A 15,504-nucleotide genomic window follows, 5' to 3' on the forward strand; every position below is an offset into this window, starting at 1 on the left:
TTACTCAAGAGATGTTGGAAAAACAAAAACCCAAGCTCGAGAGTATGGCAAAACCTGAGGAGCTTATGTGGTAGGAATCAGTAAAGAGAAATCTGAAGTGGTGGTAGAACCCCACTTGGAAAGAAAAGATTCAGAAGTCATAGTACCTGATAGTGAGGATGCCTTAGATGGAATTCCGTTCATAGAAGAAGACTGGCCGGGACATTTATGGGAAAAAGTGAGAGAGATTAATGATGGGAGCCATTTTTGAAGTCAACTCCGATAGGGGAAGTTTGGTTAGACAATTTGCCTCCTGATATGGACATGGATGTACAATCCTTGTATGGGGATTGTGGTTGTGAAGCTTTAGCAATGTCTAAAACAATGACTTTGAAAACACTACCCTTTTACTTGGAAGATAACGAAGATGAATCTATAGTGTATAAAACCACTAAGATAAAAAGAGCGGAGCAGACCCTAGAGGTAGACTATATCCATTCAATCATGTCTACACCATTCAATGCACTCTTACTTTAGGAGAACTGTTATAAATCAGACCATATTTATGGAACGATCTACAAAAAATAGTAGAGAAGGTAGGAATAACAGGGTTAATCGCAAAAAAAAAGGGAAAATTGAAACACAAATTGGATAACAAAGAGATTCGGTCTGTTCCAATGAAAAAAGTTGGAGAATACTACAAAGGGGACGAAGGAAACACAATCCTTCCAGTGAGACATAATGATATACAAACCATGGCAATACTGGATCGTGGGGCAGGCATAGCAATAGCCATAAAAGCACTATGGGAATCATGGGGACAACCAACCATTAGACAAACTCGAATGAAATTGCAATTGGTTGATGGACATATCAAAGACCCTTAGGACTGCTTCAAAAAGTGATAGTTAATTCCTGTGGAATTAATTATCAACACACCTTTGCAATAGTGGACTTTGGAAAGAAACTCAATTATGAGATCATCTTGGGAAGACCTTTCATACGACAAGTATAACTTATCCAGGATTGGGGAAACAATTATATGTACTTGAAGCAAGTGGGATCCATAACAAGGGTTAATCTAAAAGATCACACTTATAGAGATGTCATGAGAATGCCCATACAAGAATTTGACTTAGTCTTTTCGACTGAAACTAAGCTTCCATCTTGGTTGAACAAAGACACACCTATTTGGATGTGCGGAGCCTCTGAAAACGGGAGTGTAAAACGAGAAGAATGTATCTTAGAAAGGGATTGCACAGATGAAGGCTATGTACCTGAATCCTATCCAAAGCATTTGTTTGAGCCATTTCAGTGGACTAAAATTTTAGCAACAATGGATGTATGTGTAAATACATCTATGCCTACTTAATTTTGCAACGAGGATGGCTATGACATAATTCCCATACAAATGATCTCAACCCTTCACATTGAAGACAAAATTCAAGAATCTAAGGACATAATGAAGGCTCAATAAATCTTTTTAGACCTCTACTATGATGCAACAGATGAGTTAGAAGAACATCCAACTACCTCAGATGATTCGGGGTCAGAAAAAGAACATGTGAGAGCTAAACTACTCTTGAAAGGAGGGGAGGAAAAGTTTTTTGACTTTCCAAACTAGAAACCAAGTAGACATAAATGGTATAGAAGAAAAAGAGACACAAAAAACTTGCCAAAGCTAGACCTATGTCATTAGTCTCCAGAAGAACACAGTGTTTGATGTAGATAGATGCCCATGATTGTGTCAAAGACAAAATCATTGGTAGATATCTTTTAAAAAAAAAACAAGAAATATCAAAAATATCGAGAAAAACGAGAAAGGAAACTCAAGAAAAACCTAAATACCAGGACAAGAATTCAACCATGACACGAGTTGAACGGAGAAAGAAGTATCAAGAGTTGAAGAAAGCTCTAAAGGAGATATATACAACTAAAATGGAAACCACTGAGGAGGAAGGTAAAGATGTAATGAGTGTTCCATCCCATTACAAGAAATATACTCTCCAAGACCCAAAAATCATAGTGGAACAACTTGTTAGGGAACTACAAAAATTGGGCAATTCCTACGAAGGACCTGAAAACATAAAAAAGATAGATCTGGCCAAACCAGGAGAAGAGCCTACACTTGCCTACATTGCAAACGACTTGAAAGAAAACAAAGAAGATCTTTTGTTAAGCTTACTAAAAGAATACCGAGATATCTTTGCTTGGTCTTATAAGGATATCAAGGGTGTTGATCTCAAAATCTATGAACATACCATACCGATGATAGATGATGCAAAACCAAGTAGACAAAGTCCATACACATATAATGAGATATTTGCCAGAAAATTCAGCAGCCCAATGGCTTGCCTGCTTCCTATTGGCCAGAAGATAAAGGGGTCCAATGAGAGTTTAGTTGCATTATTTAATTACCTAAAGCTGTCACAAAAGGGGAAAGAGAGACACATGTAACAAGACTATCAATTATGCTTCTTAAATCCTATTGGCTAAGATTGGAGAGGTCCAATGGGAAGCCAACAAGAGGGTTTAGCGAGAGGGGTCGACCAAGAGAGAGAAGGGGCTGATTTTTCAAAGGAATTAATGCACACACACACACACTCACTCACACAATCTCATGTTTGGAGCGAGAAGACTCTCTCTCCTTCTCAAGATTTAATGGAAAGCTCATCATCTACTCCAAGCTTGTGAGAAGGGAGGCCTACACCAACAACTCTTGGCTTTGTGATGCAAATCCAACCAAGAGCCAAGATTCAATGCATGCTCATCTCCTCTGCCACACTAATTACTAAGCTATGCTAAGCTTTTATGAGTGATTATGTGAGGAGATATACTTCTTTCTTGTCGTAAGACTACTCCTTCTTCCTCTCAGTCTACTCTCATACCCCGCTAGCTCTTACCATTTTCGAAGGTATGTGAGGTCTTCGGTCTGAGACCATGAGAGAATTGATGTTGTGTTTTATAAGTGCTTGCTTAGTGCTTGAAGCTTCCATCGTCATTGCACTAGCTAGTTATTGAAGGAACACAAAGAATTGTATTGTAAAATGTCTCCCTGGATGGGGGAACCTATAATATAAAGCATTTTGGAGGGGGGACAAGCTCCATTTAAATCCGGTCCTCAACTGTTGTCAATAGGTTAATTTCTCTCTCTTTGAAGTATTGTTCATGCCTATCTAACTAGGTGTTATGCTTTTTGTTGCTCTCTCCATCCAAGCACTCTTGCTATGCTCATTATGTTTTATGTTATTTTTCGCTACACACAAGTTACTAGGCCATTAAATGTTACATTGGTATCAGAGCACAAGGTTTCTCTTTTCTTGCTCAAGAAGGGAGGTCCTCCAGCTAGCTATAAATGGTTGGTATGAGTAATTGCAATTGAGTAAGTAGAATAGGGATTTTTCAGCCTTGCAGTGCGCCTGCCTTTGTGCAGATAATGGGGCACCACCGTTGAGAGCTGTGGTATTAGTACTGGAGTCCTATGGGGCTTGGCCTACGGCTTAACCACTATTGAGTTATTAGAAGCTTGACAGGAGCTGATACTATTTTGATGTTGAAAGACCCTCTCTTCTATTCCTTGCAATTAAATATATTTGAGCCACGGGTCTAGTAGCTTGAGTGATTTTCTAAAGGGGTAAAGAGGAGTAGCAACTAGGCCTTGAAGTGCCAAAGTACGTCTAAAAAAATTACACCTAAAAATTGTTAGAATGGCTAACAATAGTAAAGAGAGTGAAATTGATGTTGATAGCTTTGATTTTGCTAATGAGCAGGCTACTAATGATGCCCCTATGCTTGTTACCTACTTTGTTTCTAGGTTTCAGCAAGCCATGGGCAATCCATCCCTCCAAAGTGAAGTGAACCGGCAGCTTCATGCTCATGGGATTCTCCAAGCTCCCCAACATGACGAGAGAGTACCTAGGAAGCCTCCTTGTGAGACTTCCAAAAGAGGTCTCTCTTTGATTCGGGAAGAAGAAGAGGATCCATACGAAGGGCTCAAATATTTGATTCTTGATGACGCATCTCCTTCCCAAAGGAGAACTCAAGAGCCCCCACCAAAGGAACTAGAAATAAGTGAGTCTCTTGCCACTTCGGAGGAGATGGCGCCATGAAGATGGCGGGCAAAACACTCTCCATAACCTCCTAAACGGAGAAGACCATCGCACAATTCTCCACACCATAATTCAAAGAGGGATGATAGAAAACAAGAGAAGAAAAAGGCGAGAAAGAGGTTACCCTCTTCTCCATATTCTTCATCCTCTTCCTCTTATGAAGAAAGTGATGGTGCAGACAAAGAGGACGAAGGCAAGAAAAAGGCAAGAAAGAGGTCACCCTCTTCTCCATCTTCCTCAAATTCTTCATCTTTTGAAGAAAGCGATGCTGCAACTTTTGAACCATAAAAAATAAGAGGCCATAGGAGATCCTATGCCGCATGGAAGAGGTCGTCCAAGCTCAAGAAGTTCAAAGAGGGAGGAAAGAGAATCTCTTTCCTTACCTACAATGGCACCTTTGGTACTACGAACAAAGTCTTGTCTTTCATCCAACAATTCAATGCGGCGTTTGGAGATGAGGGATTTACAGAGTCCTCTAAGCTACACCATGTAGCTATGAAATTTCAAAAGTTCGCCAAGCAATTGTGGTCTAGCCTACGGGCAAACGGTGAATCTCCACAAACATGGAAAGCTTTAAGAGCTTCCATTATGAAGCAATTTTTGGCCACCGATTCCAAAAACAAAGTACTCACCGAATGTTGAAGCTTGAAGCTCTCTCCCTACAAATCCATTCATAAGTATGTAGACAAGTTTTAGGACTTACATCTCAAAGCCACTGTCTTCAAAAATATGGATCTTGGAGAACAAAAACAACAATTTTCTGTGGGCTTAACTGAAGAAATGGCAAAGTATGTCAACTCCCAAAGGCCACGCACCATATCTGTGGTCATACACCATACTATGGTGGCTTCTCAAATCAATTTTCAAATAGGGGCTAAGAGAAATCTTAAGCCCACAAAAAACAAGGGTTCCAATGAGCCTAAGGCGAAGGACAATGTCCAAAAGTCTCCTAAAGAAAATTCCAATAACAGGCTACAGCAAAGCTAAGGAGAAGGGACTTTACAAAGGCAAAAAAAAACTCTCTCCTGAAGAGCTTGAGCGTTATTGCAAGGATAACCGTTGTTTCAAATGCGGTGAGCAAGGGCATGCGTACCGTGCTTGCCCCCAAAAGAACACCCGCCATGAGCCTCCTAGAGATACCTTGGTTGAAATCCAAGAAGAGGAAGCTCACCACAAAGGATCTCCTCTATGCCATGCTTGGGGAAAGGTAAGAGAACATGATGCTTTTATTCTCTTTGACCTTGGTTCTACTCACAATTTCATATCCACAGAGATGGCCACCAAGCTAGGCATCCAAGCCTATGAGATGGGAGATGTCCTACCCACAGATGGTGCTTTCAAGGGGCAAGAAGCTTTTGTCACTCCCTTAATTGAGAAATTGAGGCTCCATGTCCAAAGCTATGTGGACAAAGAGGAATTCTTTGTCTCTCTTCTCAAGCATGAGGATATAATCCTAGGGGCATCATGGTTTGATCGCATGGCTGCCAATGTTAAATTCCCTGAAAGGAAAATCTACTTTAGGTCCAGTGAAAAAGATATGTCCATAGATGCTAAGGAGTTGGGTAACACCATACCCATTGTGCATACACAAGCTTTCAATAAGTCAATAAAGAGCTCTATTTTTGTGCACATGATTTTTGTTAAAGATTCTAAAAAAGAACCTAATGCTTTAGCAAAAGAAAATATAAACAATCACAAGGAATTAGAGTTATCCAATTTTCTCAAGGGATTTCAAGATGTTTTATTGACAACATCCCTTGTGAACTACCTCCTAAACGAGGCAATGATGACCATGCAATTGAACTTCTTCCAGGAAGTTCACCGCCAAATAAACCTTCTGATAGAGTTTCTCAAGCTCAACAAGAGGAGATTATGCGGCAAGTGCATGAGTTAGTTGAGAAGGGCATGGTTAGGCCTAGATCATCTCCATTTTGCTCACCCCTATTATTAGTGCAAAAGAAAGACGGCACATATCGTATGTGTGTCGACTATAGAGCACTAAATAGGATCACTATCAAAAATAGTTTTCCCGTTCCACTGGTAGGAGACCTATTTGATAACCTACAAGGGTCTACCTACTTTAGTAGGATTGACCTAAAAAGTGGCTACCTTCAAATAAGTATATTTAATCAAGACATTGTAAAGATCGCATTTTGCACTACGTTTGGTCTTTACGATACATTATCATGCCTTTTGGCTTGACCAATGCACCGGCCACATTCAACCACTTGATGGAGAAGCTATTCAAGCCTCACCGAACCTTTAATGGAGTGTTCTTTATGATATTATCATCGACTCTACTTCACTAGACGAACACAAACAACACCTCCAGGTAATATTTCAAGTCTTAAGAAAGAATAAAATTTATATTAATCAAAAGAAAAGTGAGTTTTTCTTACAAGAGATTCAGTATTTAGGTCACATTATCTCTCAAGATGGCATCCAAATGCGTCCATCAAAGTTAGAGGTAATAAAAGGATGGCCTAAACCATGGAATCTTCATGAACTAAGAAGCTTTATAGGTATGTGTGCATACTATAGATGCTTCATAGAAAAGTTCTCACAAATCACGGGACCATTACATGACCTAACAAAGAAAAACATTAGGTATACATGGTCTACCAAGGAGAACAATGCTTTTGAAAAGCTTATCTCTCAACCTGTTCTTACACTGTTGGATCTCTCAAAGCCATTTGAGGTCCAATGTGACGCTTGTGGTGATTGCCTAGGAGTTTTTTTGCTCCAAGAAAGGCACGCCATAGCCTATGAAAGTTGAAGGCTCGACCCTGTTGAGCAAGCTCTAGGCATATATGAAAAGGAACTCCTCGTAGTTCTACATGTCTTAGACTCATAAAATCACTATCTATTAGGGACTCCTTTCATTCTGTGAATGGATCACCAAAGCCTTAAGTACTTCATGATACAGACCAAGCTCTCCAACAAACAAATGAGGTGGGAAAATTTCCTTTCGCAATTTCATTTTCATATTGCTCACATTGCTGGCAAGCATAATCAAGTAGCCGATTCACTCTCAAGACGACCAAGAGTGAATGCAGTTTCAATAGCAACTCACAATGATCTATCTTCTATGATAGATGAGTATGCTATTGATCCCTATTTTAGAGATGTCATTTCAGCCCTTGCATTAGGGAAGAAAGAGGAACCATTTCGTTTACAAGATGGTTATCTTCTCTATGGCAATAAACTATGCGTTACTAACTCACATACGTGAGAAAATAATGTCATGCTCCTCCTTATGCGGGGCATAGAGGGATTCAGTCTAAGCTAAAAGGGATTGAAACATATTTCTATTGGCCTACCATGAAAGCCAGCATACAAGAGTATGTTTCTAAATGTGTGGTATGCCAAAAAACGGTTTGATAGAAGGAAGCAACTTGGATTGCTTCAACCTTTGCCAATCCCTAGTTCACCATGGGAGAGCATATCCATGGATTTTATCTTTGGATTGCGTAAGTCTATCCATGGGACTACAGGAATATGGATGATAGTAGACAGCTTCAGCAAGCATGCTCATTTTATAACTTTCAAAAAGACTATCAAAGCCCATCAAATGGTAACCCTCTTCATATCACAAATCTTCAAGTACCATGGCTTGCCGATGTCCATAGTGTCGGATAGAGATCCTAGAATGACCAGTAATTTTTGGAAGGGTCTCTTTGAGAATTTAGGGACAAGGCTAAATTTCTCTTTGGCTTATCACGTGCAAAGGGATGGCCAAAGTGAAATAGCTAACCTAAAAATTCTTGATCTACTAAAAGCCTATGTAACGGAAGTAGATCAAAGGTCCCAATGGAAGAATTACTTACCCTTAGTGGAGTATGCCTACAATAACACTGTACATACTTCCACGGGAAAAGCACCTTTCGAGGTTATCGAGGGAAGATAAAAAAGTCCCATGCTACTTAAGGTACACATGAAGATCTTTGCTGCAGATGAGTATAGACGAGACCTACAAGAGTCTTTCCAAAAGATTAAGGATGCTATCTCTATCGCACATCAAAGGTAAAAGGTTGTTGCTGATACGATTAAGGCACACGATGGGCAAGAATCCTACGGGACACCAAAAGTACTATGCTAAGTTAGCAAAAAGGTACTATGGTTCCTTCTAGATTCTACAACCAATCAATGAGATGGCCTATTAACTCAAGTTGTGCAGTCATTGGCTCATACACAATGCTTTCCATGTGAGTCTACTAAAGCTTTACAAAGGAGAGCCACCTCAAGAACCAACTATTGAAGACCCATCGGAGATCAAGGACCAAGAAGAGGTTCTACAGTTGGAGTCCATTCTCCGAGATGAAGACAAGGTATTAATAGGCGATAAGACTATTTGATGGTATTTGATTAAGTTTAAGACTTATCCTTTTGAAGATGCTAGATGGATGCAAGGCATACAATTAAAGGATAACCTAAACCTTGTCAATGCTTACAATGCTTTCCTAGAGTACGCAAACGTACAAATGTTTAAAATGAACAAATTTTATGCCTTATAAGAATCTCGTTTTCTTTATTGTGCACAAATGTTAAGTAGTATGCATGCTTAGAATCAAGTTTGTAGAGATGACCTCTTCCAAACACCAAGTAGAGCTTGTCGCTCTACTATGGAAGATTGATAGGATAATGTGCAGACATGCTTGCGGCAGCTTACGCTCTCAAGCGCCAAATGGATTAGTCATGCATTTTGGAACGATGTGGTAGTGTAAGATAGGGATCCTCTACCCACTAGAAAAAGGACTAATGAATAGGATTTATCTTCTCTACCCCATAGTCAAGCATGACTATGATTTCAAGAGAGAGGTAATGTCATAATAACTAATATCTAATTCTCCTAAATGATTTTCTCATGTTAAACTGATCATTTAATATGGGGAAGTACCAGGGAAGAAAAAGTTAGAATATTGGTTAAACTGGCAGACTGGCCATAGTAGGTATCCAAAGGAGGGAAAATAGGGATCCAAAGGGGGGGCCATCTGCAAAAGAGCAATGTGCAACAATGGGCTTTAAAGACCCTAAGGTTCAGCCCATTAAGTGTTCCAAAGTGCTAAGGTTCCAAGGAGAGAGAGGTAGCCCACGCACTCTATTGATGATCACTAACCCATGATCAAGAATTAAAAAAACACCAACAAGCCTAAGCGATGTTGGCAAGCTCACTTGCATGCGGTTTGGTGGTGGTTGCACTTCTCTTCCCGCTCGTTGCAAGTGGCTCACGGATTTGACCCCGACCTCCCCCTTGGCCCAAAATATCTTAAGCTCTGATACCAATGTTGTGCCGTTAGAACTTCCATGCTAGACCCTCTACCAAACCTCCCTTTATAGCCACTTGGCTAGAATCCCTTCTCCAATGGCAGATGGCCCTTGCCGCAGTCCTTGACCTCCAAGGTGGCCCTTGGCATGACAGTACAACTGTCGCTAAACTTCAAAGATTTATTAGTGCTTGTGTCTTCCATCTTATTTGGATATTACATTATACACATGTAGAAAATCCTCTTTATAGGTTGTTGAGAAAGAATCAAAAGTTTCAATGGGAAGAAGAGCACACAAAAGCCATGAGGAAGCTAAAGAAGCTACTTCTTGAGAAATGTGGACTATGCATGTGAAAGATCTGTTATTGTGACAGTGGACACGAGTCCTCTAGGAATAGAATGGACAATGGGCAAGATGATGACGAAGGGAAGAAATATGTGGTGAGGGTTGGGGCCAAGGTTCGGAGTTCTCACCAATGAGATTGCAGCACACGTAAAAAGGGAATTATGGGGAGTGGTCACCACATTGAGATGTGACTTGGAGTACTTGATAGGGGAGTCAATGGTTGTGAAAAATGATTGTTTACCTCTTCTTGGAATGATTACATATTAATCAACTCTTGACATTTCTATGCTATGTTGGTCAGCCTACATAAAATCTTCGATTTTGAATTCAAGCATATCCAAGGGAAGGACAATCCAATGGTAAATATGCAATCTAGGGAAAGGTATGAGGATGATTATTACATTATTATTGAAGGCAATTTCTACAATATTGCTCATGCAAAGAGTAATCATCCATGTTTTGGATCTTCACTTGAGTCCTCTTGAGAGGAGCTATTCAAGGGTGAATGGCTCCTGATAGGTCGCTACTTAAGTACCTTGCAGAAACAAGATGATTAGATTGAGCAAGAATTTAAGTGGATAAGAAGAAAAGAATATGGATACATCTTAAAGGATGGCTACTTATGGAAGCATCTCAAACAGAGAGATGGAACACCATTACGATTAGTGTGCGGTAAGGCTACTCAATAAGAGATTATTGATCAAGGAGCTCCATGAAAGTTTATGGGCAGGACATCAAGGTGTATGGGAAACATTTGCCAAAGTAAAAGAAAGATATTGGTGGAAAGGGATGTAAAAGGATGTGGCTGAGTTGGTGGAGTCTTGTGTGAAATACCAAATGTTTTCAAATGTACCAAATCATGATGAACTACATCCTACTTATATACATTACAAATGGGTTGTGGACTTGGTCACAATGCCTTTGGAAATTTGTCAAATGAGGTATTTGGTGCTTGCAAGAGAATATTTGTCCAGTCAAGTTGAAGGGTGTGTGCACATTGAGGAAAAAGAATACAGAAGCTGTATGTAAATTTGTTCTTAGGAGAATTGGATGCTTAAGAAGTAAGGGAATTCTTCTTTAGTATGGGAATGAAATTAGCCTTAACGTGTGCCTATAACCTAGAGGGAAATGGTGGCAAGAGTGAAAGAGGGAATCCTCCAATAATTAAAGCTTTGGCTAAGATAGATGCTAGCCAAGAAGGAAGGATTCTCCGGCCAAGCACCCACACACACCACACCTCCCCCCTTAGGGAGAAAAAAGATGGACATCATTTTTACAATTTTGGGCTAAGAATGGACTCGACATGAAGGGATCAACTCCAGTGCCTCATCTTGGAGGAGTGATCATACAACGGCTCAGGGGCTAGGGACTGAACTTGGGGGACTAGACTCATCATCATGCCGATCATCATCAAGGCATGTAACTCGTACATCTTGCTTATGCAAACATTAGGTCGCTATCCCAATGTAATGGACAAGACGAGGAACAACCAGGGGCAAAAAAAGAGATAGTATATTTGCGACATGCATCCATCTCCATTTAAGGGTATTGGTGGGCTTGACGTGATGCTTAATTGAAGAGGAAAATCTCTCCTAGAACGATGAAAAAACTAAAACTTTTTTGAGAAAAGACAACTGAAAGCTGAGAAAAAAAATTGGCTTGATCTATAGCTGTTGAATTCTTTGATCTGTTGTCAACAATGTTGCAGCAATTTTGTTTGAAAATTGGCTTGATCTATAGCTATTGAATTCTTTGATCTGTTGTCAACAATGCTGCAGCAACTCCGTTTGACAACAAGAAAGCTCCAACCAAGTGCAAATTTAACTTGGTGTTTGTTGTTCAGGGTCGTTAACTGTGGATTGTTGAACAAAACACGAAAGTGGAGCTACATTAAAACAATCACCACTGATTTGCCTTGAGGAGGCTGCATGGACTGCGGGATAGCATCGGCATCATGGACGGCTGCAAACATGCTGCAAATGGATGATCTGAGCTTCATGTAGGGATCATCATCATCATGAACAACAGCTAGGAAACCTTCTAAACAATTTGGAGCGTCAACTTCAAAGGGTTGAAAATACCTTGGGTGTTTTGGAAGCTTCTTGGGGTTTACTGCAATGTTATCCCCATGCTGGGTTGCCCTTTCTCTACCTGCACATAGTACGACAGCTTTGCCTCTCTGTACGGCTTTGGTAGTAATGCATCTATGGCTGCCACCATTGCCACCACCAAAATAGCCGCTAAGGCCGTAATCTTGGTTGGGGCCGGCTAAACTTGACATGCTCGGGCTACAACGGTTGTTGTTGCAACATAGGCAGAATGAGGTAATGAGAGATAGACGGCCCAAATTACAAGGCTGTGAAGTGGCAATATGAAGGCTCAAGAGTGTTTAGGAAAGAGGTACGACAACTTTCTAAAGACGACTAGTGTTGGCTAAATGTGGTGGCTGCAAGCGATGCTTCACAACATGCAATACATCCTTGATAGCACATAAAAGCAATGCTCAATCAATCGGGTTCAAAGGTCAGAAGTGCCATAGCTATAACTTGAACCAAGAAAACTAACCAAGAAAGAAAGAAACCCTTTAACTGTCTATATGGCTGTCGCCGTCTCCACCAATGTGGTGTACACAAGTGAGAGAGTAGATAGGACCAAATGAGCGTGCTTGTTCCCATGCGAGGGCACATCCTTATATTATTCCATGATGGTTACATTCCAATATAAGTGCTAGCCAAGAAGGTAGGCTTGTCCTGCCAATCACCCATACACACCACAATAGAAAGAGAGGCAGTTTAGGCGGCCATTCAACAAAGAAACAAGTGTGACGATGGCATTCACTAAATGAGTGCTTGCAGGGCAGCGAGGTCATCGACATCGGCTAAAGATTCGCCTTTTCTTTCTATAAGAAAAAAATGTAGGTACATAATACTTGTATCGCCTTACTAGTTGTTTTGATATTTTATTACACACGAATCTTGCAAGATTTTTTTGTTCGCTGCCTGACAGTGGCACGAGAGCAACAAAAGTCAAACTCCTCAGTCAGGCTCGATCTCGGGCATATTCGTCCCAAAGACTCAACACTAACCACCCCAACCAATTGTGGGCAAGCCTACCAAACTGCTATAGGTGAGCCGGGGTGCTCAAGTCCACGCCGTTGCTCCCCCCACGTGCGTCGACATCAACTCTTCCTTTCCCCTCAATCAGAAATGGCATCGAAACTAGATTCCCATCAATAAATTAATTTGTTTGGATGGTAGATTCTCAATATTATATTTGTTTCTTTGGTAGATTCCTTTGAATCCCACCGTTTACTCTTAAGAAGGATCTTACCTTACCTTAAAAGGGAATAGAGCTCGATCCCTTGAGGAGCTCAACGCTCTCATAACCGTATGCCTTAACGCAGGATGCTGATGCTGGGAGGGTTCGTTAGATTAAAGATAAAATGCATGATTCCCCTTGTCCTGCTTGGTCCCCACCTCCTTCCCCTCCTTAAATCGTTGGCACATACTCAAGTAAATCAAACCGTCGTGCACTCCTGACTTAATTCAAGTGCCGAGGGTCTCGAGTGTTGGGTATATAAGCCTAACCAAGGATGGTCTCTTGTAACATACTTAGTTTGGAGTGCCAGCCATGTCCACCGCTCTAGTGCTGCTCGGGCAGGTGTTGATCGCAAATTGCATGCTCATGAGCGTTATGGGGCTTGCAGATGCAAGGCTTGTCTTTTTCCCAGGCCACCGCCAGTGCCATCACCACGCTTTTGCAGTGTACGACGTCCCGCAGGTCATAAACGCAGAGCATAGTGCATCTTCTCATGATTGTGGAGATCATCAGCGTACTCTCCTACCGCCGTCTTCCAATCCAGCTCCGGGGATTCCCGACCACGTGCCCGTATATCCGTATGGCAAAGAATTCCCTCCTCACGCTGCTCGGCTCCAGTTCTTCTATCCTATTCTGCGTCATGATCCTCATCATGTGGATGATCCTCGCCACCATGATCAACACTGTCATCACGACCAGTACGTGGCCCCTCCTCCTCCGAGCCCCTGAACCGAGCAGGGATCTCTTGATGATCTTGCTAATTTAATCAGTTGATCGTGTTTTTTCCACTTGCCATTACTGGTCTGTGGTAGTTCACATTCATACTCTCTCTCTCTCTCTCTCTCTCTCTCTCTCTCTCTCTCTCTCTCTCTTTGCGTTTTCTCCTATTTTCAGAAACATAACGGCAAAAACGAATTCAAAAACGCAAATTTTATATGAAATTGCTTGCGGGGTCTAATGATGGAGTTGTAGATTTGTGAATATTTCACATAAATGGTGAATGGTCTAGGTCATATTGGCTTTTACGAAACGTGATAACACAACACATCACAAGCATGTGAAAATTTAACACTAGTATTGTGCTTTTTGTGTATAGCTTTTCATTCACTCATAACCATACGAATGTTCAAAAGCATCAAAGTTAACCTACGAAGCCCTAAAATGGTACGCAGAAAAATATTAGCCTTCTACAATATGGTCATCACAATCCCATGGAAAATAACCAATACTTCAAAACACATACAACACCTTGTTGAATAACTCTTATAGTTGCCCGGATTAAAATTATATAAAATTGCGTCGAAACATACAGGTGTTCCATTTATCAATATGAACATAGAGATGGGATTTCTTTCATGAAAGCAATCACTGCTATCAACGATTTTGTATTCATATTATCGCATGTGATCTTCACAAAATTACATAATTTACCTATTTCACAATTTACATAGGTCACCTCCTAGGGTGACTTCTTGATATCCAACCCCTCTTGCGAAAGAACCTGGTAGCTCGATGAGCTAGAGAGTTTCCCTCTTGGGGGGTTCACTATACGTAAAATCTATATATCACGTGCGTTCAAGAATTATTTATAAAATCTTTTAGATGTGAATTTCTCACCAATAAAAGGGAACCTTTTCTTATTCAATGTGTAAATTTATTTTAAGAATACTTTTTAACACCCTTTTGTATGAAAAATGTGAAAATTTATAGAATAAAATAATCTCCAATGCTTAACTCACATGATAGGCAATTTGTTTTATTGTAGTGACCCTCCCCCCCCCCCCCCCCCCCCCTTAAGGTTTTCCTAAGGCCCCATCTTGTTCCAAAACATATTCATTAGCTTGGCTAGGTTTTCCATTGTAGAATATGATAAGTGTTAGGAGCGTAATCCTTAATCACCAATGGTTTAACATTAGGCTATGGAGAATGTAGCCTCACTTAACCATGGTGTTACCATTAGGGTTAGAGAGATGGAGAGTGATTCATTAATTGAAAAGAGCTATGGAGAATGTAGCCTTACTTAACCATGGTGTTAGCATTAGGGTTAGAGAGATGGAGAGTGATTCATTAATTGAAAAGAGCCTCTAAATAGGGATGGTGCTTTACAATCATTTGTCAGTGCTATTGCACCCTCTTGCTATTGAACAATGTCATAATTTCATCCTTCCTTTGCGGCTAGCTAAGTTTCCCATAGAAGCCATAAGTTGGGCTTATCCAAAAAATTGCCCCCTTAAGCCAAACTTGGGGATTTTATAAACATTTCATGATGTTATAGTGCCTAGGGCTCTTGTTGGATATTTGTACAAGGTTCTCGTGATACACCATGACGGGTCTCACTGATTTAACACTTTACAGTTCTCAATTAGATATTCACTGTGATTCTTAATTGACTCATTGACCATGGTTCAATTGGATAAAACATGCAGGCTCTCATTAGATCCCAAGGCTCATACAAAGTTTCATGTTAATACAATTTATGTAAAGAGGG

This window comes from Adiantum capillus-veneris, chromosome 25 (assembly GCF_014529385.1).
Source record: "Adiantum capillus-veneris isolate H3 chromosome 25, ASM1452938v2, whole genome shotgun sequence".
Lineage (NCBI taxonomy): Eukaryota > Viridiplantae > Streptophyta > Polypodiopsida > Polypodiales > Pteridaceae > Adiantum > Adiantum capillus-veneris.